General features: G+C 52.8%; 2 protein-coding genes across 3 annotated transcripts in view; one reads left to right on the forward strand and one right to left on the reverse strand.

Moving 5' to 3' along the window:
- LOC103306556 (dromaiocalcin-1-like) overlaps positions 1–2,169 on the reverse strand; it is a 52,023-nt gene extending 49,854 nt beyond the window's left edge. Inside the window, exon 1 of one of the 2 annotated variants that reach the window (XM_065594456.1) lies at positions 2,048–2,169. The gene's annotated coding sequence lies outside the window, so the exon portion shown is untranslated. The remainder of the gene's footprint in view (positions 1–2,047) is intronic. The other variant, XM_065594398.1, reaches the window with a different exon arrangement.
- The window catches only part of RBM28 (RNA binding motif protein 28), a 308,732-nt gene that overhangs the window by 14,245 nt on the left and 274,369 nt on the right, over positions 1–20,118 (forward strand). The gene's annotated exons all lie outside the window — the stretch shown is intronic.

Here is a 20,118-nt window from a genome sequence, read left to right on the forward strand (position 1 = left end):
CAGGAGTGAAAGCAGGAAGGCCAAATCACACTTGGAGTTGCAGCTAACAAGAGATGTTAAGAGTAACAAGAAGGGTTTCTTCAGGTATGTTAGCGACAAGAAGGTGGTCAGGGAAAGCGTGGGCCCCTTACTGAATGGGGGAAGCAACCTAGTGACCGAGGATGTGGAAAAAGCTAATGTACTCAGTGCTTTTTTTGACTCTGTCTTCACGAAAAACCTCAGCTCCCAGACTGCTGCACTGGGCAGTACAGCATGGGGAGGAGGTGACCAACCCTCTGTGGAGAAAGAAGTGGTTCAGGACTATTTAGAAAAACTGGACGTGCACAAGTCCATGGGGCTGGATGCGCTGCATCCGAGGATACTAAAGGAGTTGGCGGATGTGATTGCAGAGCCATTGGCCATTATCTTTGAAAAATCATGGTGATTGGGGGAGGTCCCGGATGACTGGAAAAAGGTTAATGTAGTGCCCATCTTTAAAAAAGGGAAGAAGGAGGATTCGGGGAACTACAGGCCAGTCAGCCTCACCTCAGTCCCTGGAAAAATCATGGAGCAGGTCCTCAAGGAATCAATTTTGTATCACTTAGAGGAGAGGTAAGTGATCAGGAACAGTCAGCACGGATTCACCAAGGGCAAGTCATGCCTGACTAACCTAATTGCCTTCTACGACGAGATAACTGGCTCTGTGGAGGAGGGAAAATGTTATTCCTTGATTTTAGCAGAGCTTTTGATATGGTCTCCCACAGTATTCTTGCCAGCAAGTTAAAGAAGTATGGGCTGGATGAATGGACTATAAGGTGGATAGAAAGCTGGCTAGATCGTCGGGCTCAACAGGTAGTGATCAATGGCTCCATGTCTAGTTGGCAGCCGGTATCAAGTGGAGTGCCCCAAGGGTCAGTCCTGGGGCCGGTTTTGTTCAATATTTTCATTAATGATCTGGAGGATGGTGTGGACTCCACTCTCAGCAAGTTTGCAGATGACACTAAACTGGGAGGAGTGGTAGATACGCTGGAGGGTAGGGATCGGATACAGAGGGGCCTAGACAAATTAGAGGATTGGGCCAAAAGAAACCTGATGAGGTTCAACAAGGACAAGTGCAGAGTCCTGCACTTAGGACGGAAGAATCCCATGCACTGCTACAGACTAGGAACCGAGTGGCTACGCAGCAGTTCTGCAGAAAAGGACCTAGAGGTTACAGTGGATGAGAAGCTGGATATGAGTCAATAGTGTGCCCTTGCTGCCAAGAAGGGTAACGGCATTTTGGGCTGTATAAGTAGGGGCATTGCCAGCAGATCGAGGGATGTGATCATTCCCCTCTAATCAACATTGGTGAGGCCTCACCTGGAGTACTGTGTCCAGTTTTGGGCCCCACACTACAAGAAGGATGTGGAAAAATTGGAAAGAGTCCAGCGGAGGGCAACAGAAATGATTAGGGGGCTGGAGCACATGACTTATGAGGAGAGGCTGAGGGAACTGGGATTGTTTAGTCTGCAGAAGAGAAGAATGAGGGGGATTTAATAGCTGCTTTCAACTACCTGAAAGGGGGTTCCAAAGAGGATGGAGCTCGGCTATTCTCAGTGGTAGCAGATGACAGAACAAGGAGTAATGGTCTCAAGTTGCAGTTGGGGAGGTTTAGGTTGGATATTAGGAAAAACGTTTTCACTAGGAGGGCAGGGAAGCACTGGAATGGGTTCCCTAGGGTGGTGGTGGAATTTTCTTCCTTAGAGGTTTTTAAGGCCCGGCTTGACAAAGCCCTGGCTGGGATGATTTAGTTGGGGATTGGTCCTTCTTTGAGCAGGGGGTTGGACTAGATACCTCCTGAGGTCCCTTCCAACCCTGATATTCTATGATTCTATGACATGGGTCACGGCCCTGGAGGCTAGAGCCTCTGACCCATGTCCCCAGCCTCCAGGGCCTCTGACCCACATCCCCAGCACCTCCAACCCATACCCCCAGTGCCTCCAACCCCCATCCCCAGTACCTCTGACCCATGCCCCCAGCCTCCAGCACTTCTGTCCCACATCCCCAACCTCTAGCACCTCTGACCCACCTCCCCAGCCTCCGACACCACCTCCGCAATTTAGGCTGAGCTGGTATTTTTTGTGGGTTTTAGAGAGCTGGAAAATTCTCCTCTGAACAGACCCTGAGCTCCGGCGCTGACTGCAGGGCGCTAGCTGCCTCGCCATGACTGTGCCACCAGAGGCTGGCAGCCTTCCTAAGCCAGATGTCAACTACCTCCCCTAGCCTGGCACCTCCTGCCGCCCTGAACAAACATCTCCCCACTGCTTAGCGTGTGAGCTGCCCGGGACAGACACCCGGCTTTAAAACTTCTTACTCACGCGTCCTTTATATTTACCCTGTGATAAACATCAGTCAGCTCCATCTGTAACAATGGAGCCGTTCATGCCCCCGCCCGTCCTGGAGCTGGCCAGGGACTCACTGTCTCTGCTGGATGTGAACTTGTGACTCGGGTGTGGCCGGGGCTGTAATCCTACCTGGGATAAACCACTGCCTGGCTAAGCGAATAACATCAAAATGACCACCAAAGGGAAACTAAGGCACGATAATATTTTAGAAATAATGTTGGGCAACAATTTGGAAGATTTTGTTGAAAAGGTAGGACCTTGGGAGGAAAATACATTTATTGGGCTTGGTGCTTCCCAGCAGCTGTGCAGGCAACGGGATCAATGGACTCCACCGAAGAGAAAAGCTTTCTTTTGAAAAGAACCGAGTAAAAAGGAGAAAAGGCAAGCTGCTTCGCAAGGGCTCCAGCCTCCAGCCAGAACTCTCCCTGCAAAGGGAGGAGGGATAGCTCAGTGGTTTGAGCATTGGGCTGCTAAACCCAGGGTTGTGAGTTCAATCCTTGAGGGGGCCACTTAGGGATCTGGGGCAAAATCAGTACTTGGTCCTGCTAGTGAAGGCAGGGGGCTGGACTCGATGACCTTTGGGGGGGTCCCTTCCAGTTCTATGAGACAGGTATATTGCCATATATTTTGAAATAGATCAGTTATTTAAAGAAATACAATAATATATGATGCTCCCCAATTCAAAGAGCACTACTGATGGGTTTTGATCCAGCGATCAGAATGGCGATGATACAGTTCAAACTCCTCGACATCATATCGTCAGTAAGGTAAAACGATTGTACAAAATATAAAGAGAAACGGTGCCACCTCCAAGAGGAAAACCTGAGAAGGTAACAGTAATCACTTTCTCCAATAATGGTTCAAAAGGACAGGGAAACCAGAAAACTCAGCAAAATAGAGAAGGACTGAAAAGAGAGGCAAATAGAAACTGGAGGTTTATCCCCTATGAGCAAAGAAGGAATGACCCAGGAAGGTATTGGCTATGGGTAAAATTGCTGCAGTATGAGCCTAAAGATCAAATTGATGGTTTACCCACAAACAAGTGCTTCAGAGATTAGCTAATCATGTAAAGAGCATGCCCACAGCTCCACCAAATCCCGAAGACCCGGCAAAGGGAGGCCGAACGCCCCCTATTTCCCCCATATCAGCAAAAGATCATGCTGATTTAGTGGCACATTTACAAACAGATGATTGGGGGAGACCCCTTGTATATGTGGAATTTGATCCGGGAGCGTTTGGGCAGAATATGTTAATAGATACAGGTGTCACCTTTTCCTTAGTAAGTACAGAGAATACAAATGTATTTGGATCCCCATAACAACAAGGAAATTACAAGGATTTAATGAAGCAGAGAGTAGGGTACCATTTAGTGCTCCAAGTTATTTCCAGTTAGGAACAAAACAAGGAAAAGAGCAGTTTGGTTTAATGAATCTTGATGGTAATGGAATAAGAAGAATTAATGTATTGAAAAATTTTGGCTTGATAGGGAGGGATCGCTCAGTGGTTTGAGCCCTGGGTTACTAAACCCAGGGTTGGGAGCTCAATCCTTGAGGGGAGCCACTTAGGGATCTGGGGCAAAAATCTGTACTTGGTCCTGTTAGTGAAGGCAGGAGGCTGGAGCTGATGACCTTCTGGGGTCCCTTCCAGTTCTAGGAGATGGGATATCTCCATATATTTATTTATAGTAGATTTAGTAAATAAGGATTTCTGGGAATTGCCTTCTGACAGAATCAAAGCGGTAGAACAACCAATTGTTACTGACGCGGGGTATAGGTCAGCTGCTGTAAAGGACAGTGAGAAAATGAAATGGCCTGATTGGCCAATAGAAGTATTGGCAATTGCAGAAAAACATAACGAGGTCTGGGCTCCGAATAAGGCAGAATGTGGAAAAATTGATGCAGAGGTATTAATTACTGGGCCCGATCCCTGGCCGCAGAGACAATGTAAATATCCTAAGGAAGCAGAACCCAGGTTAATGAAAACTATTCAAGGGCTTTTAGAGCAGGGAGTTATAGTGGAACAGCAGAGTATAAGCTGCGCAGCCATTTGGCCAGTTTTGAAAGCAGACGGTAAAACTTGGAGGTTAACCATCGATCTTAGACTCCTTAATAAGGTAACTGCAATGACTACTCCAGTGGTAGCAAAATCATAGAATCATAGAATATCAGGGCTGGAAGGGACCTCAGGAGGTCATCTAGTCCAACCCCCTGCTCAAAGCAGGACCAATCCCCAACTAAATCATCCCAGCCAGGGCTTTGTCAAGCCTGACCTTAAAAACCTCTAAGGATGGAGATTCCACCACCTCCCTAAATAACGCATTCCAGTGCTTCACCACCCTCCTAGTGAAATAGTGTTTCCTAATATCCACCCTAGACCTCCCCCCACTGCAACTTGAGACCATTACTCCTTGTTCTGTCATCTGGTACCACTGAGAACAGTCTAGATCCATCCTCTTTGGAACCCCCTTTCAGGTAGTTGAAAGCAGCTATCAAATCCCCCCTCATTCTTCTCTTCTGCAGACTAAACAATCCCAGTTGCCTCAGGCTCTCCTCATAAGTCATGTGCTCCAGGTGAGGCCTCACCAATGTCGAATACAGGGGAATGATCACGTCCCTCGATCTGCTGGCAATGCCCCTACTTATACAGCCCAAAATGCCATTAGCCTTCTTGGCAACAAGAGCACACTGTTGACTCATATCCAGCTTCTCGTCCACTGTAATCCCCAGGTCCTTTTCTGCAGAACTGCTGCCTAGCCACTCGGTCCCTAGTCTGTAGCAGTGCATGAGATTCTTCCATCCTAAATGCAGGACTCTGCACTTGTCCTTGTTGAACCTCATCAGGTTTCTTTTGGCCCAATCCTCTAATTTGTCTAGGCCCCTCTGTATCCGATCCCTACCCTCCAGTGTATCTACCACTCCTTCCAGTTTAATGTCATCTGCAAACTTGCTGATGGGGCAGTCCACACCATCCTCCAGATCATTCATGAAGATATTGAACAAAATCGGCCCCAGGACCGACCCTTGGGGCACTCCGCATGATACTGGCAGCTAACTAGACATAGAGCCATTGATCACTACCTGTTGAGCCCGACGATCTAGCCAGCTTTCTATCCACCTTATAGTGCATTCATCTTATAGTCCATTCTTTAACTTGCTGCCAAGAATACTGTGGAAGACCGTATCAAAAGCTTTGCTAAAGTCAAGGAATAACACATCCACTGCTTTCCCCTCATCCACAGAGCCAGTTATCTTGTCATAGAAGGCAATTAGGTTGTCCAGGCATGACTTGCCCTTGGTGAATCCATGCTGACTGTTCCTGATCACTTTCCTCTCCTCTAAGTGCTTCAGAATTGATTCCTTGAGGACCTGCTCCATGATTTTTCCAGGGACTGAGGCGAGGCTGACTGGCCTGTAGTTCCCCGGATCCGCCTTCTTTCCTTTTTTAAAGATGGGCACTACATTAGCCTTTTTCCAGTCATCCGGGACCTCCCCCAATCATCATGAGCTTTCAAAGATAATGGCCAATGGCTCTGCAATCACATCCGCCAACTCCTTTAGCACCCTCGGATGCAGCGCATCCGGCCCTATGGACTTGTGCTCATCCAGTTTTTCTAAATAGTCCTGAACCACTTCTTTCTCCACACAGGGCTGGTCACCTCCTCCCCATCTGGGCTGCCCAGTGTAGTAGTCTGGGAGCTGACCTTGTTCGTGAAGACAGAGGCAAAAAGCATTGAGTACATTAGCTTTTTCCACATCCTCTGTCACTAGGTTGCCTCCCTCATTCAGTAAGGGGCCCACACTTTCCTTGACTTTAACATACCTGAAGAAACCCTTCTTGTTACTCTTAACATTCCTTGCTAGCTGCAACTCCAAGTGTGATTTGGCCTTCCTGATTTCACTCCTGCATGCCTGAGCAATATTTTTATACTCCTCCCTGGTCATTTGTCCAACCTTCCACTTCTTGTAAGCTTCTGTTTTGCGTTTAAGATCAGCAAGGATTTCACTGTTAAGCCAAGCTGCTCACCTGCCATATTTACTATTCTTTCTATACATCGGGATGATTTGTTCCTGCAACCTCAATAAGGATTCTTTAAAATATAGCCAGCTCTCCTGGACTCCTTTCCCCCTCATGTTATTCTCCCAGGGGATCCTGCCCATCAGTTCCCTGAGGGAGTCAAAGTCTGCTTTTCTGAAGTCCAAGTTCCATATTCTGCTGCTCTCCTTTCTTCCTTGTGTCAGTATCCTGAACTTGACCATCTCATGGTCACTGCTTTCTAGGTTCCCATCCACTTTTGCTTCCCCTACTAATTCTTCCCAGTTTGTGAGCAGCAGGTCGAGAAGAGCTCTGCCCCAGATGGTTCCTCCAGCACTTGCACCAGGAAATTGTCCTCTACACTTTCCAAAAACTTCCTGGATTGTCTGTGCACCACTGTGTTGCTCTTCCTGCAGATATCAGGGTGATTAAAGTCTCCCATGATAACCAGGGCCTGCGATCTAGTAACTTCGGTTAAAAGAAGAACAGGAGTACTTGTGGCACCTTAGAGACTAACAAATTTATTAGAGCATAAGCTTTCGTGGACTACAGCCCACTTCTTCGGATGCATATAGAATGGAACATATATTGAGGAGATATATATACACACATACAGAGAGCATAAACAGGTGGGAGTTGTCTTACCAACTCTGAGAGGCCAATTAATTAAGAGAAAAAAAACTTTTGAAGTGATAATCAAGCTAGCCCAGTACAGACAGTTAAGAAGTGTGAGAATACTTACAAGGGGAGATAGATTCAATGTTTGTAATGGCTCAGCCATTCCCAGTCCTTATTCAAACCGGAGTTGATTGTATCTAGTTTGCATATCAATTCTAGCTCAGCAGTCTCTCTTTGGAGTCTGTTTTTGAAGTTTTTCTGTTGTAATATAGCCACCCGCAGGTCTGTCACTGAATGACCAGACAGGTTAAAGTGTTCTCCCACTGGTTTTTGAGTATTTTGATTCCTGATGTCAGATTTGTGTCCATTAATTCTTTTGCGTAGAGACTGTCCGGTTTGGCCAATGTACATGGCAGAGGGGCATTGCTGGCACATGATGGCATATATCACATTGGTAGATGTGCAGGTGAACGAGCCCCTGATGGTATGGCTGATGTGATTAGGTCCTATGATGATGTCACTTGAATAGATATGTGGACAGAGTTGGCATCGGGCTTTGTTACAAGGATAGGTTCCTGGGTTAGTGGTTTTGTTCAGTGATGTGTGGTTGCTGGTGAGTATTTGCTTTAGGTTGGGGGGTTGTCTGTAAGCGAGGACAGGTCTGTCTCCCAAGATCTGTGAGAGTAAAGGATCATCTTTCAGGATAGGTTGTAGATCTCTGATGATGCGCTGGAGAGGTTTTAGTTGGGGGCTGAAGGTGACAGCTTGTGGTGTTCTGTTATTTTCTTTGTTGGGCCTGTCTTGTAGGAGGTGACTTCTGGGTACTCGTCTGGCTCTGTCAATCTAACTTCGGTTAGTTGTCGGAAAAAAGCCTCATCCACCCCATTCCCCTGGTCTGGTGGTCTATAGAAGACTCCCACCACGACATCACCCTTGTTGCTCATACTTCTAAACTTACTCCAGAGACTCTCAGGGTTTTTTTGCAGTTTCCCTGGTATCCAGAAGTAATTCCTTCTGTTATGGGAGGAGCACAATGGTTCACCATCTTAGATTTAGCCAATGCATTCTTCGCAATTCCCTTACAGCCTGGTACAAATTTGCCTTTACATTCCAAGGAAGACAGCTCTGTTTTTGTCAGAACCCCCCTCCCCTCCCCAAGGATTCCATAATAGCCCTGCTGTTTGTCATATTGTCACGGACTCACAGCTCGTGCCCACTCTTGGCCCCGTGCGGTCCGTGGGGGGTGCCCCTGTTAGTGAGACAGCCCTTCTCGGGGGTCCACTCTCTCTCTGGGTCAGTCCCCTCCACCTCCTGGAGCCGCACCTCTCGGAGCCCTAGCACACCTGTTTCTCGCCGTGGGCCCCCTCAGGGAATCCCCTCGCTCTGGACCCCCTGGGCCTCCACCCCCGAAGGGGTTGATGCCACCCTGTTCTCTAGACCAGAGTGACTCTCAGCCAGCATAAAACAGGAGGATTTATTGAGGGTTGAACACAGCACAGGAAACTCTCAGGGCCTCAGGCCTGGCCTCCCTCAGCCCAGCACATCCCAGTCTCTCTGCATCCAGGTGGGCTCTGCCTGCTCCCCCTCTCCTGCCCAGAGCCCCCCTGCTCGCAGCTGGGCATCTGAGATCCCCAGCCCCAGGCCCCTCCTCTGTCCATTGTCTTCTCTCCAGGTAAACAGGGTGGTAAACCGGGGCCTCCTCTCCTCGCTTCTGTCCTCTGGCTGGAACTGGCTGGTTAGGTCACTGGGTCCTCACTCTGCAGCCCATTGTCTGCTCCCTGGCCAGAACCGGCTGCGTCTCCTCAGCTGGGCCTCCGGGTCGCCAGGTCACCAGTCGCTGGGGTATCCATCTTCCCGGCCATCAGCTGGGTCCCCACGTCCTCTCTCCGGTCATCTGCTGAGGGGTCCCACTATGTCCACGGCCACCTTCTGGAACGGCTCCTCTATGATGGGCAAAGGTCTCAGTGGGGCTTTACACTTATCCTGGGCCTTTCCCACCCTCTGGCAGGAGTCACAGGTCCTGCAATACTGTCGGACCGCGTCAAAGACCCCGGGCCAGTAAAAGTTCTGCAGCAGCCTCTGCCTGGTGCGCTGGATGCCCTGATGCCCTGAAAGGGGGATATCGTGGGCCAAGAACAACAGTTTGCGGTGGTACCTCTGGGGAACCACCAGCTGCCTCCCGATTTTCCAAGATTCAGTTCGCCCTGAACCAGCCCATTCCCGGTACAGGAATCCCCTCTCCCACAGGAATCGCTCCCGGCGGTCCTCCCCCTGGGACCCAGCACTGTCGTGGCTAGCCAGGGCCCTCAGTTTCTCCAGGGAGGGATCCCCCTGCAGCTCCCTTTGGAATTCAGCTGCTGGGTCTGAGGATACAGCCCTGGCTGGTGGCGCCTCAGTTTCCCCACCCTGGGACGGAGGCTCTGGCCCAGCCCTGTCGAGCCCTACCCTCGGTGCTTCAGCCCCACCCTCTGGAGGTCCCGCGCCCCTCGCTGGCTCTGGCTCCAGGTAAGGACCAGGGCGCTATGAGTGCCATCCGGCCAGTTCTCCAAGTCATTACCCATTAGCACCTTGGTAGGCAGGTAGTCGTGCACCCCGACCTCTTTGGGTCCCTCCCTTAGCCCCCCATTTCAGGTGTATCCTCACTACAGGCACCTTGATGGGGGGCCCAAACACTCCCCTCAGGGTCAGGTAGGCATCGGGCACTAGCTGGTCTGGGTCCACCACCTCGGACCGCGCCAGTGTCACCTCTGCACCCATGCCCCAGAACCCCTGGACGCGGCTTCCTCCCACCTCAATGGGGATGATGTGGCGATTGTCCCCCGGGGCCTGTCCCATGCTCACCCGGCGGACTGGGTACGGGTGCTCTGGACTTGGGGCCCCGCCTTCCCCTGCTGGCCTGGCCTGGCGGTCCCCTCCCCCTGGCACAGCCCTCTCGACTGCAGCCCCCTGGACCGACAGTGCCCCCTCTCGGTGGGCTTCCACCCAGTTAACACCCCGCGGGTTCTGCTTGGCTGCCATTTCCTTCATCTTCAGGCACTGGGCCACCTTGTGCCCCTTCTGGCCACAGTAATTACACCTCATGTCCCTCAAGTCCCACGACGGGGGTCGCCCCACCCCGGCAGTCCCGGGCACCCCTGAGTTGGGCTTCCTGGAGTCCCACCTTTGAGAGGTCTCTGGGTGACTCCCCTATGAGTCCCTGATGTGGGTCTCCCCCCTGCCCCCAATCTACTGTCCACAAACTCATCTGCCAGCGCCCCTGCACGGCGCAGATCTTTGGGCTTCCGGTCCACTAGCCACATCTTAAGGTCCGGAGGGCAGATGTCATACAGCTGCTCCAACCCCACCAGGTTATACACGTCCTCTGCGGTAGTGGCCCCTGCGCCCTTCCCCCACTTGCGGAGATATTCCCCCAGCAGGTTGGTGACCTCCTTGTAAGAGACACCTAAGGCCTTGCGCACACCCCTGTACGCCTCGGGGGTCAGTTCAAACTTCAGCAGCAAAGCCTATTTGAACAGGTCGTAGTCCTCCATCTCAACACCATCCATTTGGCTGAATGCCTGTATGGCTTTGGGACCCAGCAGGGGGGGTCAGCCAGCGAAGCCTGTCTGCGGGGTCAATCTGGTTCAGATCACAGGCCTTCTCAAAGCAGTTTGGTGTCTAGATTCCCCACACCACTGGCGTCTCGGGGCCCTTCCCCACTTACCCCGCGGCAGGCCCCCTTAGCCCGCCGCTCGTCCATCTCCAACTCATGCTTCCGCTGTTCTACACGGTCCGCTCGTTCTCTCTCTCTGTCCACCAGCCTGTGATCCTCTAGCTCCAGCTCCTTCGCTTTCAGCTGCAGCTCCAATCGCCACAGCTCCTCTAGGGAGGAACCTGACTGGGGTCTCCCTGTACTGACTGGGGAGTCAGGTCTGACCCACTCCCGGTCACTACACAGACTGCCCCCACGGCTACTCCCCAGCTCTCCGGGCACCCCGGGAGTCCCCCTGGGGTCTGGAGCCTGCACCTCAGACGGGTCATTCTCTACCAGCTGAGCAATCAGCCGCTCCTTAGTGAGCCTCCCCACGCTCAGCCCCCTCTCCCTGCAGAGACGGGCCAGGTCGCTCTTACGGAGCTGGGTCTAGCCCATTTCCAGGCTGGTTCTGTTCAATACCCTCGTTCTATTGCTGGCAGCCACTCACTGCAAAGCGCCTGCGCCCGCAGCCAACGTCTACAGGGTGCAGCCACGAAACATCCCACTGCTGACACCACGTTTTCACGGACTCACAGATCGTGCCCACTTTTGGCCCCGTGCGGTCCGTGGGGGGTGCCCCTTTCAGTGAGACAGCCCTTCTCGGGGGTCCACTCTCTCTCGGGGTCAGGCCCCTCCACCTCCTGGAGCCGCACCTCTCTGAGCCTGAGCACGTCTGTCTCTGCCGTGGGCCCCCTCAGGGAGTCCCCTCGCTCTGGACCCCCGGGGCCTCCATCCCCGAAGGGGTTGATGCAACCCTGTTCTCTAGACCGGAGTGACTCTCAGCCAGTGTAACACAGGAGGGTTTATTGAGAGTTGAACCCAGCACAGGAAACTCTCAGGGCCTCAGGCCTGGCCTCCCTCAGCCCAGCACATCCCAGTCTCCCTGCATCCAGGTGGGCTCTGCCTGCTCCCCCTCTGGGCATCTGAAATCACCGGCCCCAAGCCCCACCTCTGTCTATTGTCTTCTCTCCAGGTAAACAGGGTCGTAAACCGGGGCCTCCTCTCCCCTCTTCTGTCCTCTGGCTGGAACTGGCTGGTTAGGTCACTGGGTCCTCACTCTGCAGCCCATTGTCCGCCCACTGGCCAGAACCGGCTGCGTCTCCTCAGCTGGGCCTCCGGGTCACCAGGTCACCGGTCGCTGGGGTATCCATCCTCCCGGCCATTGGCTGGGTCCCCAAGTCCTCTCTCCGGCCCTCTGCAAAACACACTCCCTCTCCCCTCACCTCGTTAAACCAGTAACACCCAGGGAAACTGAGTCCCACCCACTCCGCATGCAAACCATTGAAACCCCACTGAAAACAAGAAAACTCCCCACTTCATCACACATATGCATGTAAATAAGATGTGGGGTAAGATGCCTAATAATATATGCCTAATAATAGTATCGTACGTCGATGATATTCTCATCAGCACAAAAACTAAGGAGGAAAACTTAGAAACATTAGATCCGATTTTACAAAAGATAAAAGGAAACTGGGTGTAAGGTTAGTCCAGAGAAAGCTCAAATAGGCCAGCAGCAAGTAAATTACCTGGGATAACACTAGAACAGGAGGGATGGTCACCAGCTAAACAAAGGGTGGAGTCATTACAAAAGTTACCAGCTCCAGCAGATGTATCCACCTAAAGGTCATTTTGGGGATTGACAAATTTCTCAAGAGATTTTATAGAAAATTATGCAGAAAAAGACAGTTCACTGTATCCATTATTGAAGAAAGGCAATAAATAGGAATGGGGATTAGAACAACAGAAAGCTTTTATTCAGCTTAAAAAGGCATTAACACAAGCCCCAGCCTTAGCATACCCCAAGGTAGGACAATCTTTCGTACTTCAATTAGCTCCTACAAGTGCTGGAATGAGAGCTGGCTTAAGCCAAGACCCTGGCACAGGTCTTCAACCAGTGGCATACGCCTCTGAGATGTTGAATGGAGCAGAAGAAGGATTTACTCCTTGTGAAAAAGAGGTATTGGCATTGGTTTGAGCTTTGCAACATTGGGAGTATCTAGTAGGACTATCCCCAGTGCTTCTTAAGACATCCCATTCACCCATGAAATATGTGCCACTCCCAGCACTCCACACGGCCTCCGGGCCAGCGCGCCTACCCCTGCTGCTCCACCCCGGGACAAAGCATGGACAGCCGTGGCTTCACCTACACTGACCAGGGAGAGCCACAGATGATGTATCTGCATTAATGTTCCTTCCTCTGGTTTATTTATTCAGGTGCCTACATTTTTGCGGTTAAAATGTACGTCCTTTTCAGTTCTTTCTTTGGAGATGTTTTTGTTAGGGAATAAAACGCTTTTGTTTTGAAAGTGATTCATCTTTATTAGTTTACTACACAAGGTGTGTAACGCCTGCTGGCAGCGAAAGCGGTGCTCTTGTACGCTCACTACCCATCGGATCTGTGCCAAACAATGCCAAACAAACCATAAATGTACACACACCCGCCTCGGCAGTAATAGGGGCACTGGTGATGATTTGTGTACAGATGTGCTGTAAGTAACAGGCAATTCCTAACAGGCCCCCCAGGCTGCTACCCCCAGTTGAGCACAGTCCACCACAGCAAATGACTGCGGCTCGCTGTTAAAACACCTTTCAACGCTTCCCTCGGCTGTATAGCTCCTCACTGAGCTCGTCTGATAGCTCTTGGGTCTGGCTGTTCCAACGCAGCGGATAGCCCCTCCACCACCACCCCACGGCAACTTCCCCCTTTGCATCACAGACATTACGCAGGACACCACAGGCAGCTAGCTATAGCCATTGGGGTGTTTTTCACACTGAGATCCAATCTGGTGAGTAAACAAGGCCAGCGTCCTTCCAATCTACCAAAGCACGTTCACTGGCATTCTGCACCTGCTGAGCCGGTAGTTGAAGCTCTCCGTGGTGTGTCGAGGTGGCCGATGTGCGGCTTCAGGAGCCAGGGGGGTAAGGGGTAGGCTGGGTCCCACAGGATCATACTTGGCCTTTCAACAGCGCCATTGGCAATCCGCCGGTCGGCAAAGAAGGTCCCTGCTCGTGGCTTTCTGAACAGGCCTGTGTTCTTAATGGTGTGAGTGTCACGCACCTTCCCTGACCAGCCCACACAGATGGCAGTGAAGTATCCCTGGTAATCCACCAATGTTTGCCTAACCAGGGAAATGTAGCCCTTTCTGTTGATGTACCTGTGGGTGAGGGGCGTGTGGCATCTACAGATGTATGTCGGAGCATTGCCAGCAGATCGAGGGAAGTGATTATTCCCATCTATTCGGCACTGGTGAGGCCACACTTGGATTATTGCGTCCAGTTTTGGTCCCCCCACTACAGAAGGGATGTGGACAAATTGGAGACAGTCCAGTGGAGGGCAACGAAAATGGATTAGGGGGCTGGGGCACATGACTTATGAGGAGAGGCTGAGGGAACTGGGGTTATTTAGTCTGCAGAAGAGAAGAGTGAGGGGGGATTTGATAGCAGCCTTCAAATACCTGAAGGGGGGTTCCAAAGAGGATGGAGCTCGGCTGTTCTCAGTGGTGGCAGATGACAGAACAAGGAGCAATGGTCTCAAGTTGCAGTGGGGGAGGTCCAGGTTGGATATTAGGAAACACTATTTCACTAGGAGGGTAGTGAAGCACTCGAATGGGTTACCTAGGGAGGTGGTGGAATCTCCATCCTTAGAGGTTTTTAAGGCCCAGCTTGACAAAGCCCTGGCTGGGATGTTTTAGTTGGGGATTGGTCCTGCTTTGAGCAGGGGGTTGCACTAGATGACCTCCTGAGGTCCCTTCCAACCCTGAGATTCTCTGATTCTATGTCAGATGATGTACTCTGGTGCTGTGGGGCCACAATGGGGATGTGTGTAGAGTCTATTGTCCCACCGCAGTTCAGGAACCCTGTAGCAGCAAAGCCAGCCATGCGGCACATCCTGCACAATGCCGAGAGTCACTGTCCTGTGGAGCAGGACCTGATCAATGCCCTGCACACTTGCATGACAATGGCCCCGCCACACTGGATTTTCCCGCTCCAAAATGACTTCCCACTGACCGGCAGCAAATCCGGCATTGCACATTTCCACAGTGTGATCGCCACTCGCTTCTCCACTGCCAGTGCAGCTCCCGTTTGGTGTCCGTACACTGGGAGCCTGGGGCAAGCTCGGCACACAGATCCAGGACCATGGCCTTGTGCATCCGAAAGTTCTGCAGCTACTGCTCGTCATCCCAACCATGCACTATGATGCGACCCCACCAGTCAGTGCTTATGTCTCAAGCCCGGAAACGGCGCGCCACCATTTGCAGCTGCTTTGTAAACGCCACTGTGACCTTGGCAGAGCAGGTGCCAACTCATGCCAGGCCTCACCGAACACTTACAAATGCATAGCTGGGACCCAGTCTGGCTCACCCTGTGCTGGCATTATGAAAAGAGGGAACAGCTGTTGATAAGATTGTGTTTGGACTTTATGAAATGCCTGTAGGATGCTGCGTGGATCGACCTCACTTATAACTCTATAGCCTCTGGGTATAAAGTTATATTGGGTGTTTGCATTGTAAAGGCTCTGTAACTGTTTAACTCACCTAACAGGAAAAGGAGCATTAATTTAGGTAACATGCTTGTCCTGCCCACAAGATGATCCACTGAAGACAAATGAGGTATTATATAGCATCCTGTTGACTACGTTCCTCCCTCCTTCCAGGAAGGAGAGACCGACACATGAACTCATCCCACCAGCTTGGACTCTGGGGTGGAGGCGATAAAAATCCCCAACAAGGAGAAACTGGGTCTTGTTTGTTGCTTGGCCTCCCACAGGGCTGGAGCTACAAAACAGAAGCAGAGATCTCCAGGGTCAACCTGGGTTAGCCCTACAAGCCATTCAGTGCTGACAGATTGCTACAACTCTCTTGCCTTTTGGAATCAGAGATTAACTCGTTTGTGTAGCTACGTTGCCTGCTCTAACCTGTAAATAATAACTCTCTTGTTTCTTTTTCCTAGTTAATAAATCCTGCGTTAGTTTGCTATAGGATTGGTTACCAGTGTGTCTTTGGTGTGAGCTCCGAGGTACAAACTGATGTGGGGTAAGTGACTGGTCTCTTGGGACTGGAAGCAACCTGACTCTTTTGTGATCTGCGGTGTCTGGCAACCAACCATCACTGGCCCCAGGGGACACTCTGTGGCTCCGTGGTAAGACGGTTCTTGTGCTGTTGGAGTTCACACTTGTTCCTGGGTTGGTGGAAGCTAATTATAGAACACACGACCAGTTTGGGGTGTCTGCCCTGAGGCTGGCACTCACGGCTGTGAACCGCTCCAGACAGCGTGACAGCCGCCAACAGCCTTGAATTGGTCCTCGCTGTGACCCACGGCAAACTGACCGCCTGGAAGTCATCACATTCCCTGTGGTTCTTCTTGCGGCTGTGCAAATTCCAGAGGATCGTGCGTCCTGTGCTTGCCACCCTCATGCCAACCGTGCACAGCTGAGCAAGCGCCACACGTCTGCCACAGAGGGTGAACTGCAACAGGTCCAGTGCGGGTTCCTGGGAATTGAAAATAGGCCTGGAAATTATAGGATAAAGATGATATTATGGGATGGAGAGCACTGCATTATGGGAAGTTGGCCGCTTGCTCCCAGGCACCCTGAGCGACTTGTTTTGGCCTCACCATGCATTGCCAAAACTACCCAAAAGCCAGTGCGCTGGGTAGTGGTGGGTGCACACGCTTACCTCCCCATGGTGCGCTGCACTCTGCAGCGACACAAGTACTCCTGGTGAGTACACACGCCGCCGACACAAGGAGCTGAGTGTGCACCTGCACAAGGGATGTACTAACCGCAGCGGCTGCATGCTGATGTCACGGAGGCATGGCCTAGGTCTAGAACTCACAGCCAGGGTGGGGGTTGTGCCCTGGGTCTTAACGGTCTGCCCCGAGGCTGGGACTCCCGCTCTTCGGAGTCACTGCATTACCAGCACTTCTTGTCTCTTAGGGGAGGTCGGGCCCTCCCAGGGTTCAGCCACCCGCCTCCCTGGGAGAAAGGGCCAGTTGTGGCTAGCTGATTGGCTCCGTAGCTGGGTGGCAGTTAATGAAGCAACGAGCACCTGGGCCTAATAAAGAGCGTTTGAGGGTTCAGTCGGGGGAGCCCAGAACGGAGAGGGGAAGCTCCAGGGGAGAGCGCACCTCAGGGGAGCTGGGTACGAAGCTAGGCCCAGGAAAGCCCCCAGAACACAAGGAGAGGAAGCTCCAGGAGAGAGAGACTAGACGGCTCTGCAGCAGGCCGACCTGGGAGGAGCTGCCCTGAGTTAGGGGAGCGGCTGCAGGCAGGGGAGAAGCCTGGGGACTCCAGCAGCAGAAGGCTTGTTTACATACCACGTTTACATAAACTAGACCCCTCACGGGGCTACTGCATTCATACCTCCTTGACTTACTGAAAGCCCACGAGGGGAAACCGAGGCAGGGACGTAACTGAGGTTCCACACTGGTCTGCTAGGGGGCGCTCCAGTGGTGAGTTCCTGCCATGGCACCGAGCAACAGCCCAGTCACCTGTAAACCCAGATTTATTAATACTAGAGAGAAAAGGGCCGTAAAACAAAAGCACCGATTTGCAGGACAGCTCTAGGTTTATACTCGTCATAACCTGAACCGGATGGGGCGTCTTCGGCGCCGCGACAGTCACATGGAGAGAAACCGCCTTGCACCCCCAAGAGGAGTGAGGCGACGTGACCAGCCGAGGGTCATTGTTATAGCAGAGCCATAGCCCGGGTAACACATTCCTTCCTCCGTTGTGTGTAGCCAAGCGCAGCTCCGCTGCACAGCCGACCGGCAGAGGGCGTCCGGGAGCTCGGGCTCAGCGCTAACGAGTTCTCAGCTCTAGCACAGTCTTAACCCTGCTTGCGTGTCCTCAAACCCGGCACCGGGCTCCGTCGCAGCCTCTCCGCAGCCCAGAGCAACGGGGAGCAGCAGCGTCTGTTCTGGCCCACGCTGCAGCAGTCTCTGACCCAGTCCAGTCCCAGAAGGCAGCGCCCATGGCACCACAGGCCTGCATGCAGCACAGAGAGGTCTGGCGAACCAGGCCAGGGTACCTCTGAAAGGATTCAGAGGCACCTCGGACAGGCGTGCCTGCACGGAAATATCTACTACGCCCTAAATCCACTCCCTATCTTAATCCACATTAGCTTCCAAGGCCTGGTCTACACTACAAAGTGATACCGATGTAAACTGCCTTGTATTAGCCTAGTGCCACACTTCCATTGATCTCCCACCAATGCCAGTGCCCCATTACGCCGACATAACAGCACCTCCACGAGCCACGGTCGATGTGTGGCGTGTAGACAAGCCCAAATCTCTCAGGGCAGGGGAGGGAAGTCAGAGGGGCTGCTCCAGTGTTGGCCAGGATGGGTGCTGGTGTCGATCGACCAGGAACAGGAGAGCGGGGGCAGATGAAAGGTGAGTTGGGCAGATCGGACAGGAAGAGATCCTAGACAAGTTGTGGGGCGCCCGTACCTCACTACTATGGATCTCACCAAAGGCTACCGGCAGGTGCCTTGGACCCAGAGGCCAGGGCGAAGTCTGCCTGATCTTCGGGTTCCTGGTCCTGCCTCTCAGCCTCAAGGGCACCTGCCACCTTCCAGCGCATTACTGAGGGGGAGGGAGGACTTTGCTCTGGTGTATATTGATGATCTTTGTGTCATTAGCCAGGCCCGGGAGGAACATGTGTCCCAGGTGAAGAGGGTGCAGAGTCGCCTCCAGGATGCAGGACTGACTGTAAAGGCGGAAAGTGCAAGGTGGGGATGGCAGAGGTTTTATACCTGGGCCACAAGGTGGGGGGTGGCCACCTGAAGCCAGAGCCGGCCAAGGTGGAGGCCACCAAGGACTGGCCACTCCCCAGACTAAGAAGCAGGTCCAGGCTTTCATTGGGATGGCAGGGTACTACCGGAGGTTTGTGCCCCACTTTAGCTCCCTGGCAGCTCCCCTCACGGAGCTGTGTCGGAAGGGAAAGCTGGACAAGGTGGTCTGCACTGAGCAGTGCCAGAGGGCTCTCTGTGAGCCGAAGGGGGCACTTATCCAGGGGCCGGTGCTGGTAAACCCGGATTCTAACAAACCCTTCCTGGTGTTCACCGACGCCTCGGACACAGGGCTGGGGGCGGTGCTGATGCAAACCGATACTAAGGGGGAGAGACACCCCATTGTGTACCTGAGCGAGAAGCTGCTGCCCCGGGAGCAGCACTACGCGGCCATCGAGAAGCAATGCCTGGCCAGGGGGTGGGCCCTTAACAAACTGCAGCCGTATCTATGTGGGCGGCGCTTCACCGTGTGCACCGACCATTCGCCCCGACGTGGCTGCACCAAATGAAAGGGGCTAATGCCAAGCTGCTGAGATGGGCCCTGCTCCTCCAGGGGTATGACATGGAGGTAGGTGGTCCATGTGAGCGGGGGGCTAATGTTATAGCCGATGCTTTATCACGGGGGGGGGGCCCTGAACTGCCCCAGGTCACTGGCTAAGTGACCCTGCTCCCTTCAGCCTCGAAGGGGGAAGAGATGTGATGAAGTGGGGGGTTTTCTTGTTTTTTCCAGTGGTTTGCATGCAGAGGGGGTGGGACTCAGTTTCCCTGGGTGTTACTAGTTTAATGAGGTGATGGGAGAGGGAGTTTGTTGGTACACTGGACCAGCAACGGAACTTGGGACCCCCGGCCAATGGCCTGGAGAATGGACACCCCAGCGACTGGTGACCAGGTTGCCCAGCTCGGGAGTCACAGCCGGTTCGGGCCAGTGGGAGGACAATGAGCTGTGGAGAGAGGACCCAGTGACCTGACCCACCGGTTTCAGCCAGTGGGGAACAAAGGACGGCTGAGAGGAGAGGAGGCCCAGGTGACCCAGTTTACCTGGATAGAAGACAAAGGACAGAGTGGGGGCTTGGAGATAGGTGATAATGGATACCCAGCTGGGAAGCAGGGGGGCTCGGGGCTGGAGAGAGAGAGTGGGCAGAGCCCACCTGGATGCAGGAGAAACCTAGATGTCCTGGGCTGAGGGTTGCTAGGTCCAAGGGCCCGGAGAGTTTTCTGTGCTGGGTTCAGACACTCAATAAACCCTCTTGGTTTATGCTGGCTGAGAGTCACTCCAGTCTAGAGAACAGGGTTGCATTATTCCCTCTGGGGGTGGAGGCCCGGGGGTCCAGAGCGAGTGGCCTCCCTGAGGGGGCCCATGGTGAGAGACAGGCGTGCTGAGGGCTCAGAGAGGTGCGGTGCCAGGAGGCAGAGGGGCTTACCCCCCAGGAGAGAGTGGACCCCAGAGAAGGGCTGTCACTCTGAAGGGGGTTCCCCCCAGGGACCGAACGGGGCCAAGAATGGGCATGACCTGTGAATCCATGACACGTGGATTCCAGATGCTTCTTTCACAGAGGTCCCCCCAACCCGCCTCTGTACC

This window comes from Chrysemys picta, chromosome 1 (genome assembly GCF_011386835.1).
Source record: "Chrysemys picta bellii isolate R12L10 chromosome 1, ASM1138683v2, whole genome shotgun sequence".
In the NCBI taxonomy this organism is placed as follows: domain Eukaryota; kingdom Metazoa; phylum Chordata; order Testudines; family Emydidae; genus Chrysemys; species Chrysemys picta.